Source organism: Terrapene carolina, unplaced genomic scaffold, assembly GCF_002925995.2.
Source record: "Terrapene carolina triunguis isolate 2854851 unplaced genomic scaffold, T_m_triunguis-2.0 Scaffold88, whole genome shotgun sequence".
NCBI lineage: Eukaryota > Metazoa > Chordata > Testudines > Emydidae > Terrapene > Terrapene triunguis.
In genome coordinates, this window is record NW_020664439.1 from 865,040 (window position 1) to 882,424 (window position 17,385).

The following is a 17,385-nucleotide window of genomic DNA, read 5'->3' on the forward strand; positions in this document are numbered from 1 at the left end:
AATGTGGGAAGAGCAACCGTCCCGAGCTAACAACTTGGTACAGTATGTTTTAAACCTGAGGGAGAGGCTTGAGGCCCTAGGCTCGTTCACCAGGGAGAACCTCCTACATACCCAGGATACCCAAGAAGCGGCCTACAATAAACAGGCGTGTCTCCGGGAGTTTCACCCTGGTGACCAGGTGCTGCTATTGTTGCCCAGTTCAGAATTGAAGCTCCTGGCCCGCTGGCAAGCACTGTATGAGATGATCCGACGTGTAGGGCAGGTGAACTATGAAATCAAGAAACAGGATAAATGTAAGGTACACCAAATCTACCACGTGAACCTGTTAAAACCATGGAAAGCCCAGGAAGGCTTACTAATAGCGCCTTACCCACCAGAGCCTGAACTGGGCCCACAGGCCATGAAGGCCTCAACTCCAGGGATGGTCAAGATTGGGAACAATATAACCCCAGAGCAGAGAGGTCAGGCGCAAAAACTGAACACTGCCTTCTCTTCCGTTTTCTCAACCCGACCAAGGCAGACTCACCTGATAACTCATCATATTCACACGGACCTGGGTGTTAAGGTCAGAGAAAACCCCCAGCCCCTCCCCCAGAAGCTTAGAGAGACCATGAAAGAAGAACTCCGCTCGATGTTAGCTTTGGGGGGTGATTGAGGAGTCGTTTAGTGACTGGGAGAGCCCCGTGGTACTGGTCCCTAAGCCCGATGGAAGCACCTGCTTTTGCATCGACTTCCGTAAGGTCAATGCAGTATCGAAGTTCGATGCCACGGGTTGATGAACTGCTTGACCGGCTGGGAAAGGCAGACTACATCACCACTTTAGACTTAACAAAGGGCTATTGGCAGATCCCTCTCACACCCGAGTCCACAGGAAAAAACGCTTTCTCCACCCCATGCGGGCTTTTTTAGTTCCAGACCATGCCCTTCAGTTTGCATGGGACTCTGGCCACATTTCAGTGGCTAATGGACCGAATTCTCTGCCCCCATAGCAGGTATGCAGCTGTATACCTCGACAACGTGGTAACTTATAGTTGCAACTGGCAACACCATTTGAAACATATGACTTTGGACCTCCAGTCCCTCCAGGAGGCCGGCCTGACAGCGAACCCTGTCAAATGTCACCTTGGGAAGAATGAGACCACCTACCTCGGGTACACATTGGAAAAGGGCTTGATCCGACTCTTCGTTAGCAAAGTTCAGGCCCTCCAGCTGTGCCCCACGCCGTCCTCAAAGAAGCATGTATGCTGATTCCTGGGACTAGCCAGGTATTACCGCCACTTTATCCCAGGATTCTCCTCCATTGTGGCCCCCCTGTCCAATCTCCTCAAGAACAAGAGTCCTAAAAGGATCCAGTGGACCAGAGCCTGTGAAGAGGCGTTTCAAACTCTGAAGGCCCGGCTCTCTCAGGCACCCATCTTGTACAGCCCTGACTTCGCCAAGGAGTTTTTGTTACAAAGAGACACCACAGACGTGGGCCTAGGAGCTGTTCTATCGCAGGGAGTCGGGGGCGATGAACACCCCATCCTACATATTAGCAGGAAGCTATTCCCGCGAGAGGAGACCTATTCTATAATTGAGAAAGAAGCCCTGGCGGTAAAATGGGCCATGGATTCACTCCGTTATTATCTTCTGGATGCGCACTTCACTCTCGTTACTGACCATGCCCCCCTCCGCTGGCTCCATGCCATGAAGGACACAAATCCCCGAGTCATGAGTTGGTACCTTTCCCTCCAGCCCTTCTCCTTCTGCATCCAGCACCAGGCCGGGAGAGCCCATCTGAATGCAGACTTCTTTTCGTGGGATGGTAGAGAGCAATTGGAGGGGGGGCGGACCCCAAAGGGAGTCATGAGGTGAGGGATGTGTGAAGGAGCAGAGAGCCTGCAGCCGGGCACAGCAGGGGTTAAGGAACATCTGTGGGTTCAGCTAGCCCTGCCCTGTTATACCTGCAGCCAATGCTAGGCCTGGAGGGGGGAGAAAAGAAGGGAGCCTGGCTCAGTCGGGGGCTGACTGGCGAAGAGGCAGGAGCCGTGTTTTCCCCAGGAATTGAAATTGGGGGGGTGTTTGAATTTACAGGGGGGTGGGGGTTCAGGGCCAATGAGGGGTGAGACCGTGAGGGTGAAGGTGCGCTGTATGGCACCATAGTAAAAACTGAAAAATGTTTCATGACCATTTTATTAGATTTAACTCATGTTTTAAAATCATCACACAAATTAAAGTTGGCTACTCAAGCCTTCTGTGAAGCACTACATCTACATCCTTGTTGGTTTCTTGTTATAATTTTGTGCACCTGTTAATGAACTTCTTGAATGCAATGCGTTCATCTTTGGTGGCTTCTCCTGTGTCTGGTACTTCCATTCCTTCAACTGATATGCTCATTAGTTCATTCACATGATCAGGCAGAAGGCGACTTCTTTCAGAACACAAAATTCTATTAAATGATGAAAAAGAACACTCAACTGTAGCTGTTGTGACTGGGAGTAGCAAGAGATGAATTCCTACTTCTTTCATCCCAGGAAACATAGCATAAAGATTGGGTCGAGCCACTAGTGATGATAAAAAAGAAGTTGAAGTCAAATCTTCATTCATTCGTCGTATGATATTCCACTCTGTGTTCAAATTCTCTATTCTGTCCTGAGCACGTGGAAGCCCCATTGCTGGTAGTGCCTCACTCCACTCAACTGTCAGTGTTTTATAGGACAGGGATCTGTAAAAGCTACGTAGAGGTTGAGTAGAATCTAGAAGTCACTGTTGTAGATTTTTAAGAATCAAGTCTGTGTACTTTTTCAGTTGTCTTAAACACTTCTTGTCCTCTTCACTTAAGGATTCAATATAAATGCCTTCATTAGTCAACTTCTGGACTGAAGTTTTTGCTTCTTTCAGTACTTTTTCAATGGATAGCTCTCTGATTGATTTAATTGTAGCTTCTATTGCTGGACAAAGATTTACTACTGTTGTAGCAGATGCCTGGACGGCATTGTTTAATGACCCAAGTGGTTTCAACAGCAGACTTACAAGAGAGAGAATGGTCTTCTCTGAATGTAGTAGCAAAAGTAATCCACCAGCCTCACTACTTAGATCCATCTCATCTTGGTAGATACTTTCCAAAGTCAGTAATAACAGCTGGAGTAATTTTAAGACAACAGCCAAGGATTGCTCATGAGAAAGCCAGAGGGTTTTCCCAGATTGGGCTAATTTGAAATTCAGTCCCAGTGTATCTTCTATATTTTCCAAGATATTCAGTCTTTTTGGACTCTTGCTGAAAAAATAATATAATGAAGACATTAAATTTATAGCTTTTTAAATGTCTTTTGAAGAGTCTGCAGCTTGTACTAGCGCTAGTTGGAGTAGATGGCCTCTGCAGTGTGTATAGGAGACATTAGGGTTACACTTTTCTCTGAGCAAAGTTTGTACTCCACTATGTCTTCCAGAGCAGCTCCATCAAATGCACAAGCAGCCATCTGTTTGGGGTCCAGTTGACAAGCATTTAACTCTTCTAAGATGTGGGTTGTCACAGATGCAGCCGATGTGTCTTCTATAACTTGAACATCTAGAAATGCATCTACTGGTCTACCACTGACATCAAGATAACGTACACAATGACTTAATACTTGATGCCCATTTGCATCGGTGCATTCATCAGCCATGTATGCAAATGTTTTGAATCTGGTGAGAGAGTTCTTCACTTTTTCAACTGTTGAGTCTTTCACTGTTGCACCACATGCTTCTAGCCAGTCAGTTGAGTTTCTTGCAGAAAGATAGTGAGCATTTGCTGGTCTTGTTCGGAACCAGTGTTCAACTTCAGGATGAACAAGTGACGATGCACTTAACATTGGCCTCCAGTTTGTAGTATGTGGTATCTCTTGCTTAAATAGGAAGGATGATGCCACAGCCATGTTTGTTCGCATGAACTGTGTTGTGTCTCCAGCATTCTTAACAGCCTCATTAACACTCACCGGTGTTGTCCTTGGTCAGTGGAGACTCAGAGTTCAGACGTGCTTTCACATGAGTTCACCTCCCAGGTGGGGGCAAGAAGGCACCTTGCTCGTTCCTCCAGCTGCTCACTGTTTGGTCTGGTCACTGTTGTTCATTGTGCCACCGTTCACTCCATTGCTCTGTTGCCAATGGCCCTGTGCCATCACCTTCTGCTGCCACCTGCCACTGTGACCTCTGCGAGTTGGTCTCTTGAGGTTCCACTCAGCTCTCAGTGATTTCAGCTGAGCTCTCAGTGGGGGGAACCTTGCTGCTAGTGCAGACTGGGCCGTCTCTTCCACAGAAACACTGTCCCACAGCAGGTCTAAGCACTTAGACCTGATTATCAGTGATTTCAGCTGTAGTGGTTGTAACGGTGCACCCCATAAGGCTTTATAAAAATATGTTTATAAATGTATATATAACGTAACTAGAATATGTTTTATGCTACGTATGCCATGTAACATATCTCAGTAAAGGTTATGATCTACTAAATCTATTCATCCTATTTGTATGCATGTATCATTTTTGTATTTGAAATTAATAATATTGGCTGTGTACTGGCTTAATTTTTAAGTAGCCTTTGTAAAGCATTTGATCAGCTTCTTAAGAAAGAAATGTGCAAATTAAGTGCCCAATCAAGAAGCACTTAAGGAACAATGAATCTTGGGAGGCTTCAATCCACATAAGACGTCTACATGAGAATGTTCAAGGTAGCAAGTAAGCAATGGCTGCTGCCTGTAAAAACTGAGTCATGCGTGGACATGTAACTTGCCCATGTGACTCCAAAACTCCATCTTGGAGCTGGACTTTGCATAGGAGAGAGGAGGGGGTCTCCACCTACATGAGAAAGTCTACTTAAACCCCTGAGAGACCCCTCCATTTGGTCTTCAGCTAGCTCAAGGGATAGCCTCTCCACCCCCAAGGATACCTAAAAAAACCTAAAACACAGAACAGTAACTACAGGGGGTGTAAGTAATTGCTGGACCCAGACTAGAAAAATCTAGTCCGTAAAAAAAGGCTTATTAAAATTCCTCTAAGGGTGAGGTTTTTATCTGTACTCAGTTTTCTTACTGTATTAAACTCAGACTTGCATGTTTTATTTTATTTTACTTGGTAATTCACTTTGTTCTGTCTGTGACTACTTAAAACCACTTAAATCCTACTTTCTGTATTTAAAAAAATCACTTTTTACTTATTAATTAACCCAGAGTATGTATTAATACTTGGGGGGGGCGGCAAATAGCTGTGCATATCTCTCTATCAGTGTTATAGAAAGCAAACAATTTATAAGTTTACCCTGTATAAGCTTTATACAGGGTAAAACAAATTTATTTGGGGTTTGAACCCCATTGAAAGTTGGGCATCTGAGTGTTAAAAACAAAAACACTTCTTAAGTGGCTTTCAGTTAAGTCTGCAGCTTTGGGGCATGTGGTTCAAACCCTAGGTCTGTGTTGAAGCAAACTGGCATGTCTGGCTCAACAAAACAGGGTGCTAAAGTCCCAAGCGGGCAGGAAAAGCAGGGGCAGAAGTAGTCTTGGCACATCAGTTGGCAGATCCCAAGGGGGTTTCTGTAATCCAACCTGTCACAGTGGTCACTTAACAAAACAAAAGACTATCTATGGAGCCTAATCAGCTCTGTCTTTAAACAGTGGAGAGGGGCAGGTCAAATAGTACTTGTCAGGCAGACCATCAAGCAAAACTTGATGCCCTCAATCAGCATAGGCTAAGTACAGTTCTACTGCCCTTTACTCATACAATAAGAATAACAACATTTAATTCTCCCCCCCCACCCGCGTTCAAGTGATTTGTAACCTAACCCCAGCCAAAATCTATCACTTAGGCAACACAGCTTTGTTTGCTGGATACCTAGGTAGATTAGGTGTGAATGTAAATACAATCTGGTCCTGAAGCCTTTCCCCCCAGTCCACAGCTCATCACTAGCTGTCAGGGACAGCTCATTTAGACTTTGCTTACAAATCATCATTTGAAATTATCAGGTTGGCCAACATCACCGAAATGAATGCACTGACATTGTTATAAAAACAAAAGCTGTATAAGGAAGCTAGTCTATGTTCATACTTTTCAAATCTATTATACTTTTTCAGATACATGTATTTTATCATACACTTTATATGCTTTTAAAGTGTTCATTAATGTTTCAATTTCAATTCAAATGTCCAAACAATCACTAAATTGGCAACACTGCATGTAACTAGTTCACAAAACTGGGGAAGGGGGATGTTAGTGAAATTCAGGGGGGGTGTAGAAAAATCCCTGGGCAAGAGCTCTGAAGTAGGGTTACCATCCGTCCGGGTTTCCCCGGACATGTCCGGCTTTTTCAGTGTTAAATGGCCGTCCGGGGGGGATTTCTAATGAAGTAGAAATGTCCGGGATTTCCCCTCCTGCGGAGTGCGGCGCAGCTGATTGGACGCCTGGCCTGATTGAAAGCCGCTCGCAGCCACTAGGGCCTCTAGCAGCCAGAGTCCCTCCCCCTCCCCCGCTCCCTCCTCCCCCACAGAGCAGCCGGCAGTGTGTGATTCCACGTGGAGCCTGCATTTCTCCCTCTGCCAGGTGAACGGGGGAGCAGAGGCTGCAGGGGGTGTGTGTGTGCAGAGGGTGCAGGGGCAGGGCAGGCGGGGGGAACAGAGGCTGCAGGGGCGGGGGGGGTGCAGAGGCTGCAGGGGCAGGGCAGGCAGGGGGTGCAGAGGCTGCAGGGGGTGCAGAGGCTGCAGGGGCAGGGCAGGCAGGGGGCACAGAGGCTGCAGGGCGAGGAGGAGCAGGGCAGGCGGGGGGTGCAGAGGCTGCAGGGGCGGGGGGATGCAGAGGCTGCAGGGGCAGGGCAGGCAGGGGACGCAGAGGCTGCAGGGCGAGTGGGGAGCATGGGGCACAGAGGCTGCAGGGGCAGGGCAGGCAGGTGGCGCAGAGGCTGCAGGGCGAGTGGGGAGCACGGGGACAGAGGCTGCAGGGGCAGGGGGGTGCAGAGGCTGCAGGGCGAGGAGGAGCAGGGCAGGCAGGGGCATAGAGGCTGCAGGGGCAGGGGGTGCAGGGGCAGGGCAGGCAGGGGGCGCAGAGGCTGCAGGGCGAGTGGGGAGCAGGGGGCACAGAGGCTGCAGGGGCGGGGGGGCGCAGAGGCTGCAGGGGCAGGGCAGGCAGGCGGTGCAGAGGCTGCAGGGCGAGGAGGAGCAGGGCAGGCAAGGGCATAGGGGCTGCGGGGCGAGTGGGGAGCAGGGAAGCACTTAGCAACCCCCAACCAAGATCAGAGCGGGAGGGAGGAGGGGGAATGCAGGGTGCTCAGAGGAGGGGGCAGAGTTGGGGCAGGGACTTTGGGGAAGGGGTTGGAATGGGGGCGGAGAAGGGGTGGGGTTGGGGCGGGGCCGGGGGCGGGGAAGGGGCGGAGTTGGGGCAGGGCCGGGGGCGGGACCGGGGCCCCGTGGAGTGTCCTCTTTTTTAAATGTTTGAATATGGTAACCCTATCTGAAGGCACAGACCAGTAACCTGCCTGCCAACGCAGCCACTGGCGGCAAGTAAATCTTCTCCTGCCAAGGGGAACCTACAGATAAACCCCAACTGTGGGGCAACTGGACTAGTTCCCTTACAGCCCCCCTAACCAACGATCTAGCTACTAGGCTCCCTGGCCACTGAGGGCCCTATCACAGGTGATATAATTAATGCAAATCAACATGAGTTTATAGAAAATAGATCCTGTCAAACAAACTTGCTATCTTTTTTTTTTATGAGATTACAAGTCTGGTTGATAAAAATAATAGTATTGATGTAGTATACTTAGATGTCTGTAAGGTGTTTGACTTGATACTTCATGACATTTTGATTAAAAAACTAGAACTATATAAAATTAACATGACCGATTAAATAGATTAAAAGCTAACTAACTGATCATAGAATCATAGAATCATAGAATATCAGGGTTGGAAGGGACCTCAGGAGGTCATCTAGTCCAACCCCCTGCTCAAAGCAGGACCAATTCCCAACTAAATCATCCCAGCCAGGGCTTTGTCAAGCCTGACTTTAAAAACCTCTAAGGAAGGAGATTCCACCACCTCCCTAGGTAACCCATTCCAGTGCTTCACCACCCTCCTAGTGAAAAAGTTTTTCCTAATATCCAACCTAAACCTCCCCAACTGCAACTTGAGACCATTACTCCTTGTTCTGTCATCAGGTACCACTGAGAACAGTCTAGATCCATCCTCTTTGGAACCCCCTTTCAGGTAGTTGAAAGCAGCTATCAAATCCCTCCTCATTCTTCTCTTCTGCAGACTAAACAATCCCAGTTCCCTCAGCCTCTCCTCATAAGTCATGTGCTCCAGCCCCCTAATCATTTTTGTTGCCCTCCGCTGGACTCTTTCCAATTTTTCCACATCCTTCTTGTAGTGTGGGGCCCAAAACTGGACACAGTACTCCAGATGAGGCCTCACCAATGTCGAATAGAGGGGAATGATCGCGTCCCTCGATCTGCTGGCAATGCCCCTACTTATACAGCCCAAACTGCCGTTAGCCTTCTTGGCAACAAGGGCACACTGTTGACTCATATCCAGCTTCTCGTCCACTGTGACCCCTAGGTTCTTTTCTGCAGAACTGCTTCCTAGCCATTCGGTCCCTAGTCTGTAACAGTGCATAGGATTCTTCCGTCCTAAGTGCAGGACTCTGCACTTGTCCTTGTTGAACCTCATCAAGTTTCTTTTGGCCCAATCCTCTAATTTGTCTAGGTCCCTCTGTATCCTGTCCCTACCCTCCAGCGTATCTACCACTCCTCCCAGTTTAGTGTCATCTGCAAACTTGCTGAGAGTGCAGTCCACGCCATCCTCCAGATCATTAATGAAGATATTGAACAAAACCGGCCCCAGGACCGACCCCTGGGGCACTCCACTTGAAACCGGCTGCCAACTAGACATGGAGCCATTGATCAGTACCTGTTGAGCCCGACGATCTAACCAGCTTTCTATCCACCTTATAGTCCATTCATCCAGCCCATACTTCTTTAACTTGGCGGCAAGAATACTGTGGGAGACAGTATCAAAAGCTTTGCTAAAGTCAAGGAATAACACATCCACTGCTTTCCCCTCATCCACAGACCCAGTTATCTCCTCATAGAAGGCAATTAGGTTAGCCAGGCATGACTTCCCCTTGGTGAATCCATGCTGACTGTTCCTGATCACTTTCCTCTCCTCTAAGTGCTTCAGAATAGTTCTCAAAATGTAATTGTAAAGGGATAATCATCATCAAATGGGAGTGTTTCTAGTGGAGTCCAACAGATCAGTTCTTGGCCCTATGGTATTTAATATTTTTATCAACGACTTGAAAGAAAACAAACTCATCACTGATAAAGTTTGCAGATGATACAAACACTGGGGAAGTGGTAAATTATAAAGAGGACAGAGGTCACTGATACAGAATGATTTGGATCACTTGGTAAGTGGGCATAACAAATAGTATACATTTTAATATGGCTAAATGTAAATGTGTACATCGAGGAACAAAGAATGCAGGCCATACTTACAGGATGGGGGATTCTATCCTGGGAAGCAGTGACTCTGGAAAAGATTTGAGGGTCATAGAGGATAATCAGCTGAACATGAGCTCCCAGTACAACGCTGTGGCCAGAAAGGCTAATGAAATTCTGGGGTACATAAACAGGGGAATCTGGAGTAGGAGTAGGGAATTTACTTTATCTTTATATTTGGCACTTGTGTGACCACTGCTGGAATACTGTGTCCAGTTCTAGTGCCCACAATTCAAGGAAGATGTTGATAAACTGAAGAGAGTTCAGAGAAGAGCCACGAGAAAGATTAAAGGATTAGAAAACATCCTTAGAGCGCTGCAGCAAGGCAGCTGTACCAGTGCAGCTGTGCCATTGAAGCACTTAGTGAAGATACTACCTACACCAATGAAAGAGCTTCTCCTGTCGGCGTAGGTATTCCACCTTCCCAGAAGGCGCTGGCTATGGCAACAGGAGAAGCCCTTCCATTGACATAGCACTGTCTACACTGGGGGTTAGGTCAGTATAGCTACATTGCTCAGGAATGTGGATTTTCCACACCCCTGAGCAACGTTGTTATACCGACATAAATTGTAGTGTAGAACAAGCCTGACAGACTGAGGAAGCTCAGTCTATTTAGCTTAACAAAGAGATGGTTAATGGATGACTTGATCAGAGTTTATAATTACCTACATCAGAACAAATATTTGATAATGGGCTCTTCAGTCTAGCAGAGAGACTGGAAATAAGGTGTAAATTTTTAACAGTGAGAGCAATTAACCATTGGAACAACTTACCAAGGATGGTGGATTCTCCATCACTGGCAATGTTTACATCAAGATTGGGTGTTTTTCTAAAAGATCTGCTCTAGGAACTAGTGTAGGAAAGCTCTTTGGTCTGTGCTGTACTTGAGGTCAATCTAGATGATCACAATGGTCCCTTCTGGCCTTAGGCCATGTGTACACTAGCACTTATGTCTGCAAAACATTTGTTGCTCAGGGGTATGAAAAAACACCCCCTGAGTCAGGGCCGGCTCCAGGCACCAGCGAAGGAAGCAGGTGCTTGGGGCAGCCAATGGAAAGGGGCAGCACGTCCAGGTCTTTGGCAGCAATTTGGCAGCGGGTCCCTCAGTCCCTCTCTTCCTCTTTGAGCTGCCGCCGAAGTGCCGCAGAAGAGAAAGTGAGGGAGCGAAGGACCTGCCGCCGAATTTCCGCTGAAGAATGAAGTAGCGCGATTGAGTTGCCGCCGAAGTGCCACCAATTGTCTTTATCTTTTTTTTTTTCCCCGCTTCGCCGCTTGGGGCGGCAAAAAGGCAGAGCCAGCCCTGCCCTGAGTGACTTAAGTTTTGCCGGCATAAGCCCTCGCCTGCACAGCACTATGTTGGCAAGAGACGCTCTCCCGGTGACACAGCTACCACCGTTCGTTGAGCTGGTTTTATTATGTCGACGGGAGAGCTCTTTCCCGTTGCCATAACGCGACTACATGAGCGATCTTACAGTGGCCCAGCTGTATCGGTACAGTTGTGCTGCTGTAAACTTGTAAGTGGAAACATGGCTTTAGAATGTTTGAATCTCTGGTGAGCAGCCCTACCACATATGACCAGCCGAGATACATGCACAGTTGTGGGAAACGAGGGGCCTTGTGCACACTATGTGCTTGGCAATAGGCTGTGTGTGGGAGGGAGAGTTTGAGGAACTTGGTGTGTTTGTACCTAATAGCCATAACATAATCTGTGAAAGCCAAATTGTTTTTCTCCCCAAGAAATGAATTGCCATCCACATCTTTACCTAACAGGTTCTCATTTACAAATATGTGAACAACAAAAAAGCAGAGCAATATTTGCCTGATTCATAGATTTCAAAACAGTGTGACAATCTGGCACCCAGGACTGAAATTTAAATTGCTGCAACATGAAATTGAACGGAAAACATTTGGCGTCATTAAATCCATGTACCAATCCATCAAATACAGGATAAAAATAAACAGGAAAGGAGACTTTTAAGCAAGAATGGGGAGTAAGAAAGGAATGTAACAGCACGGCCTTCTTCAATCTGGCTCACCAGCCCCGCTGGAACCGTCCCCAGAATCTGAGTCTCCTACAAAATAACTCAGAGATCAAGTGCCTGCTGGGTGCTGATGACTGATTACACTGTCACCTACACTGGTCTATGGAGAAACTGACACTTTCTAGAAACCTGCTGCTTGGAACAAACATCAGGACATTTCAGGAACAGCCCAGAAGCAACCAAAACAGAGTAAAATTTTATTACATATCTGGCATCAGAATCCAACCCATTCTACTACATGGGAGTGAACTCTAAGGCCTGACTTCAACCACACCCTATGGCAGCGGTTCTCAAACTGTGGGTCCCGACCCCCTTTGAATGGGGTCACCAGGGTGGCTTCAGACTTGCTGGGGCCCGGGGCTGAAGCCTGAGCCCCACTACGCAGGGCCGAAGCCAAAGCCCGAGGGCTTCAGCCCTGGGTGGCAGGACTCAAGTTTCAGGCCCCCTGCCTGGGGCTGAAGCCCTTGAGTTTCAGCTTTGGCCCTCCTGCCTGGAGCGGTGGGTCTCGGACTTTGGCCCTCCACCCAGGGAAGTGGGGCTTGGGCGGGCTCAGACTTTGGTCTCCCCTCCTGGGTTGTGAAGTAATGTTTGTTGTCAGAAGGGGGTCACAGTGCAATGAAGTTTGAGAACCCTGCCCTATGGTCACTGGAATAAAACCCCAGCAGAAGCCCTGCCTCTGTAGGTCTGCAAGTCCTCTGTGGCTACTGAGCCCCACTGGGCTGGTTCCCCCTGCTCATCCACATAAAGACAAGCACATTCAACTTCTGGTCACCTCAATGCTCCAATCTGCACAAAGTAAAAGAGTCAAAAACTAAATCCAAATGAAAATATCCATCCCCACACATCATTGCTCTGTGCTCAACAGCTCCAGCCTCCAACCAGCAGAGGAGCTCAAGATGTCAGCCCAGCCCCTGCAACACCAATCTATGAGGCACTGGAAAGAACAGATCAAATCAGCAACAAAGGAGACTGGGACAGCTCCCTGTACAGAACTCTCACGAGCAGAGACCTCGCTGGGGTGACCTTGTGCAAAATGACAGCCAACTTTCGCTCTTAGGTACAGAATCAGTGACCACATGCTGGAGGTGAGACTGGGAAGTCCAAAGCAGAGAGCAGCAACTTTGCAGTCAAGGGGACAGAGCAGAGATTGAGACAGAGAAACATGTTCTACTCCAATGTCCCAAATACCACCAAGTGCATGAAAAATATTTCCTCAAACCATTAGGAACCACCCAGGCTACCTCATCAGTGAGTAAGGAGGAAAAACTGTGCCTAGCCCTGGGAGAAAGGAGAGAGATGGCACCAAGTGACGGAGCACCCTGCTCCCAGATCAAGACTGGATAGCACTGACAAAAGGACGCAGCTCAGACTACACATGCAGTGTGTGACCTCATCCTGAGGGATCGCCCCATCTATGATGGAACCCCGAATTTACTTGTTTTACATTGGGGCAGCACTTGTCCCGCTCACCCAGCCACTAAGGTCTCATTGAACCGACCTGAGCTCGTGTTGGCGCAGAGTGCAATCAGCAGGGGTGTGCAGTGGCCGTAGGTGTGACTGTCTGGGTGGGAAGGAAGGAAAGGCTCCTCGCTTGTCACTTTCTGTTAGTTCTTAACAAAGTGGGGCGGGGGGCGGCAAGGGCACAGGGCCCCTCCTCCTAATGCGGGGGGGGGGGGGGGGGGGGGGGCGGGCCCCCCCCCCCCTAGGGGGGGGGGGGGGGCGAGGGTACAGGCCTCCCCATCCTATCTAATGCAGTGGGGGGGAGTAAGGGCACAGGGCTGCCCACATCCTAGCTAACACAGTGTGGGGGGGGTGGTGACCAGGCCTTGGGAAGGCCAGGGGGCATCAGGGCTGAGGGAGGGGGGGCGCTAGGGGTAGCAGCGAGGACTGTGGACCACGAGAGGAGAGAGGACCAGGACTTCCAGGGGTGGGGGACTCTAGGGAGCAGGAGGGGCTGCGGTACTGGGGCAGAGGGAGCTCGAGGGAGCCCAGGGGGGTCCAGGGATACCAGGCTGGGGGCCTGGTACCTGGGCTGGGGGGGGACTCTAGGGAGCAGAGGGAGCTGGGCATACCAGGGCTGGGGGGCCAGGTTACTGGGGGCTCTAGGGCAGAGGGGCTGGGGTACCAGGGCCAAGGTGGCTCTAGGGGGCAGGGGCCAGGCCAGGGATATGGGAGCTGGGGGCTCTAGGGGGTGTGGGTTATCAGTGGGGTCTAGGGGATGGGGTACCAGGGCTGGAGGTACTAAGAGGCAAGAGGCCGGGTCTGGGGGGTTCTAGGGAGCAGATGGCCGGGTTACCAGAGGGCTCTAGGGGGTGGAGGGACCGGGTCTGGGGGGCTCTAGGAGGTGGGGGGTGGGTTACCAGGGGTTTGTAACTTCTAGGTGGCAGGGGATACTTGGGGTTGGGAGCTCTAGGGAGCAAGTTACCAGGGGACTCCGGGGCAGGGGTACCTGGGGTGGGGGGGCTCCAGGGGGCAGGGTGGCCGGGTTACCAGGGAACTCGGGCGGGGAGGGAGGCTCTAGGGGTGGGAGGACCGGGTTAACAGAGGGCTCTAGGGGGTGGGGGGGCTGTAGTGGACGGGGGACTGGGTTACGAGGGGACGGGGGTAACTGGGGTGGGGGGCTCTAGTGGTCGGGGGACCGGGTTACCAGGAGACTCTAGGGGACGGGGGGGCCGAGCCGAGGACACCGGGGACGGGGGCTCTAGGGGGCGGGGGAGGCGGGTTACCAGGGAGCTCTAGGGGGCGGGGAGTACCTGAGGTTCGGGAGGCGTGGGCCGAGCCGGGAGACTCGAGGGGAGCTCTAGGGGCAGCCTTACCCCAGGTCCACGGAGCCGAACAAGGGACCCAGATCCCGCCCCCTCCCCCGCCGGTACCTGCAGCAGCACAACGCGGAGCTTCTGACACCGCGTTTCCCGGCAACGGTCTCCCCAGTGACCGAACCAATGCACAAGTGACTCGGGAGACCCGCCCCGTCCCACAGCCCGTCCCACTTCTTCATAACCCCCCTCCCCTGTAACAACCCATACGCATCCCACCCCACGCCCCATATACCCCAACAGCTATACACCCCAGCCCCAATCTCTCCTACATACACTTATTCCCCACACACCACATACCCCCACCTTCCCCTACATACCCGCAACCCCACATGCCTCCTGCCCCATACACCCCCACACACCACCGTGTCCAGCTGGGGCCTGCCAGATGTGGTCCCTTTTGGCTTTGGAATCCAAGAATTCTGTTGGGAACTGCTTGGAGGAGACTTTGGGGCCTAAAAGGGCCAGGAAAATTTCCTGTAACCATGTAAGCCAGTCCAAGCTGTGTAAGGCAACCTGGTTTTAATGCTAGTGGGAGGAGAGTGGCCATTTTTAAAAAGAGAGGGGGGAAAAAACCAATAAGAAACCTATCTATTCCCAACATAACAAGCAACCTAAAAACAAAGAGCGAGAGAGAGAGAGAGAGAGAGAGAGAGAGAGAGAAAGTCTGTTATATTCATGTTCTTGAGCTCTATGTTGGCACTAACACCTACATTGTCAGCAGTCCATGAGACTAGAAGTGGAGTTTGGGTGATGGTGTCACTTGTCCACTGCGATTTGAACTGATATACCCAAACTCATTTCTAGACTGAATCAGACACAGAGTTATTTATTCAGTGAAGTCAGCATGTTTGCAAATTGACCACAGGCAGTTTATGATGGAATGGCAATGGAATTCATAGCCACAAGGTGTCACTGAGACCAAGAGCTTAGCAGGATAAAAAAGGATTTAAAATTTACATGGCTTAGGAGACCATCCAGATTTAGAATTGTAAGCATTAAAAAACAGGCATGAGTTTTGGAAAAGGGCTAAACCATCACCTTCATCTGTAGAGGGATAGGAAGGAAATTCCCCTATGAACAGATTATCCATAATTGCCCAGTTCATGCCCAGTTTCTTGCACTTTCCTCTGAAGGAGTTAGTCCTGTACTGTTAGAAGTAGGGTGCTGGACTACAGAGGCCCCGGGTCTGATGTAGTCTGGCAAGTCATGTGTGCCTATGTTTTCTCTGAATTTGTTATTCATAGTATTTCTGCAAATTGGTGGTGCAGGAGCAACTCACTGTGACTATTCAGTATTTACAATGTCTTTGCTAGACACTGGACCGGGGTGGGCAAACTTTTTGGCCCTATGGCCATATCGGCTACAGAAATTGTATGGAGGGCCGGGTAGGGAAGGCTGGGGGAGGCTATGCCTCCCCAAACAGCAAGGCATGGCCTGGCCCCCGCTCCCTATCCAGCCCCCTGGAACCTCAACCCCCCCCGCTCCCCACTCCTGACTCCTGCATCCTATCCAATCCCCCCTGCTCTCTGTCCCCTGACCGTCCTTCCAGGACACCTGTCCCCTATCCAATCCCCCCTGCTCCCCACCCCTATCCAATCTCCCCTGCTCCCCACCCCGCCTGCCACCCCTGCCCCCTATCCAACCCTCCCTGCTCCCCTCACCCCATGTTACCTGTGGGGTGGGGGAAACAGGGGCTCAGTCCTTTCCCTGTGCGTTTCCCCTGCTCGTTTGGCTGCTCTCCCTGACAGTCGGGCAGGGCTCACTCCCTGTCTGGGCTTGGCTGCTGGGGACAGGGGCCAAGCATGCTGGGGTGGAGGGGGACCGTGGCTTGCTCTGCCCCTGTCCCGGGCAGCAGGGCCCAGGCCCCTTGACTGCCTCCCCAGAACTCCCCCTGATCCCTGCCCACGCCGCCCTGGAGCACCAGGTCTGGTGGTGCTATAGCCATGTCGCCTGGCTGGAGCTGCAGCCACGCTGCCAAGGCACTGGGGGAACTGTAACTGCAAGGGAGGCAGGGAAACAGAAGGGCAGGGGCCAGGGGCTAGCCTCCGCCCTGTTCACTGCGCTGCCGGGGAGTTAGGCTGGCTCCTCTGCAAGCCTGTCCTGACCCGGCTCCCTGGCAGGAGCTCGGGGACTAGAGGGAAGGGTCCTGTGGGTTGGATGTGGCTCACGGGCCATAGTTTGCCCCCCCTCTGTACTAGACACTGGATTTATAGCTTATTACAACAATCTGTAAGCCCCTAACCCCTGTTTTTGTCCTATGACTAGGGGGTATTAATGGGCCACTTAGCACATATTCTAAGGGACTATATAAGGTTAACTGCTTATGCTAAATTATCCGTTTGATTTTGTATTTAACTGTGACACTGAGTACTTTTCACAGACCTGAAGAGCTCTGTGTAGTTGGAAAGCTTATCTAGCTCAGCAACAGAAGTTGGTCCAATAAAAAAATATTACCTCACCCACAATGTTCCCTCTAATTTTTCCCATTCATGTGCAGAATGAATTTTGTTATGTGCACCAATATGGTGGTGATGTGAGAGGGTGGGGCCGAGAGGTTCGAAGTGTGAGGTGGGGCTCAGGGCTGGGGCAGAGGGTGTGTGTGTGTGTGGGGGGGGTGAGGGCTCTGGCTGGAGTGCGGACTCTGGGGTATGGGAGGGGGCTCAGAGCTAGGGTTGGTGTGCGGGGGGTGAGGGCTCTGGGGTGCGGCTGAGGGGTTTGGGATTCAGGTTGCCCAGGGCTGCAGCAGGGAGAGAGGACTCCCCGCATCAGCTCTGGGGCTGGGGAGGTGTCTGGCCCTGCGGCTGTGTGTGTGGGACGTCTGGTCCCGCCGCATCACAGCCCTGGGGCTGGGAGGGGGAGAGGTGTCTGGCCCTGCTGCACCACAGCCCCAGGGCTGTGGGAGTTGCCACAGCCCTGCACACCCCAAGCTCCCCCATCAACACCCCCCACGCTCCTGAGTGCAGTGTGCATGCCTGCACGGCCCTTTGTGGCTTTCTGCACAGCTGTCCACCTTAGAGAGAACGTAGCTCACCCA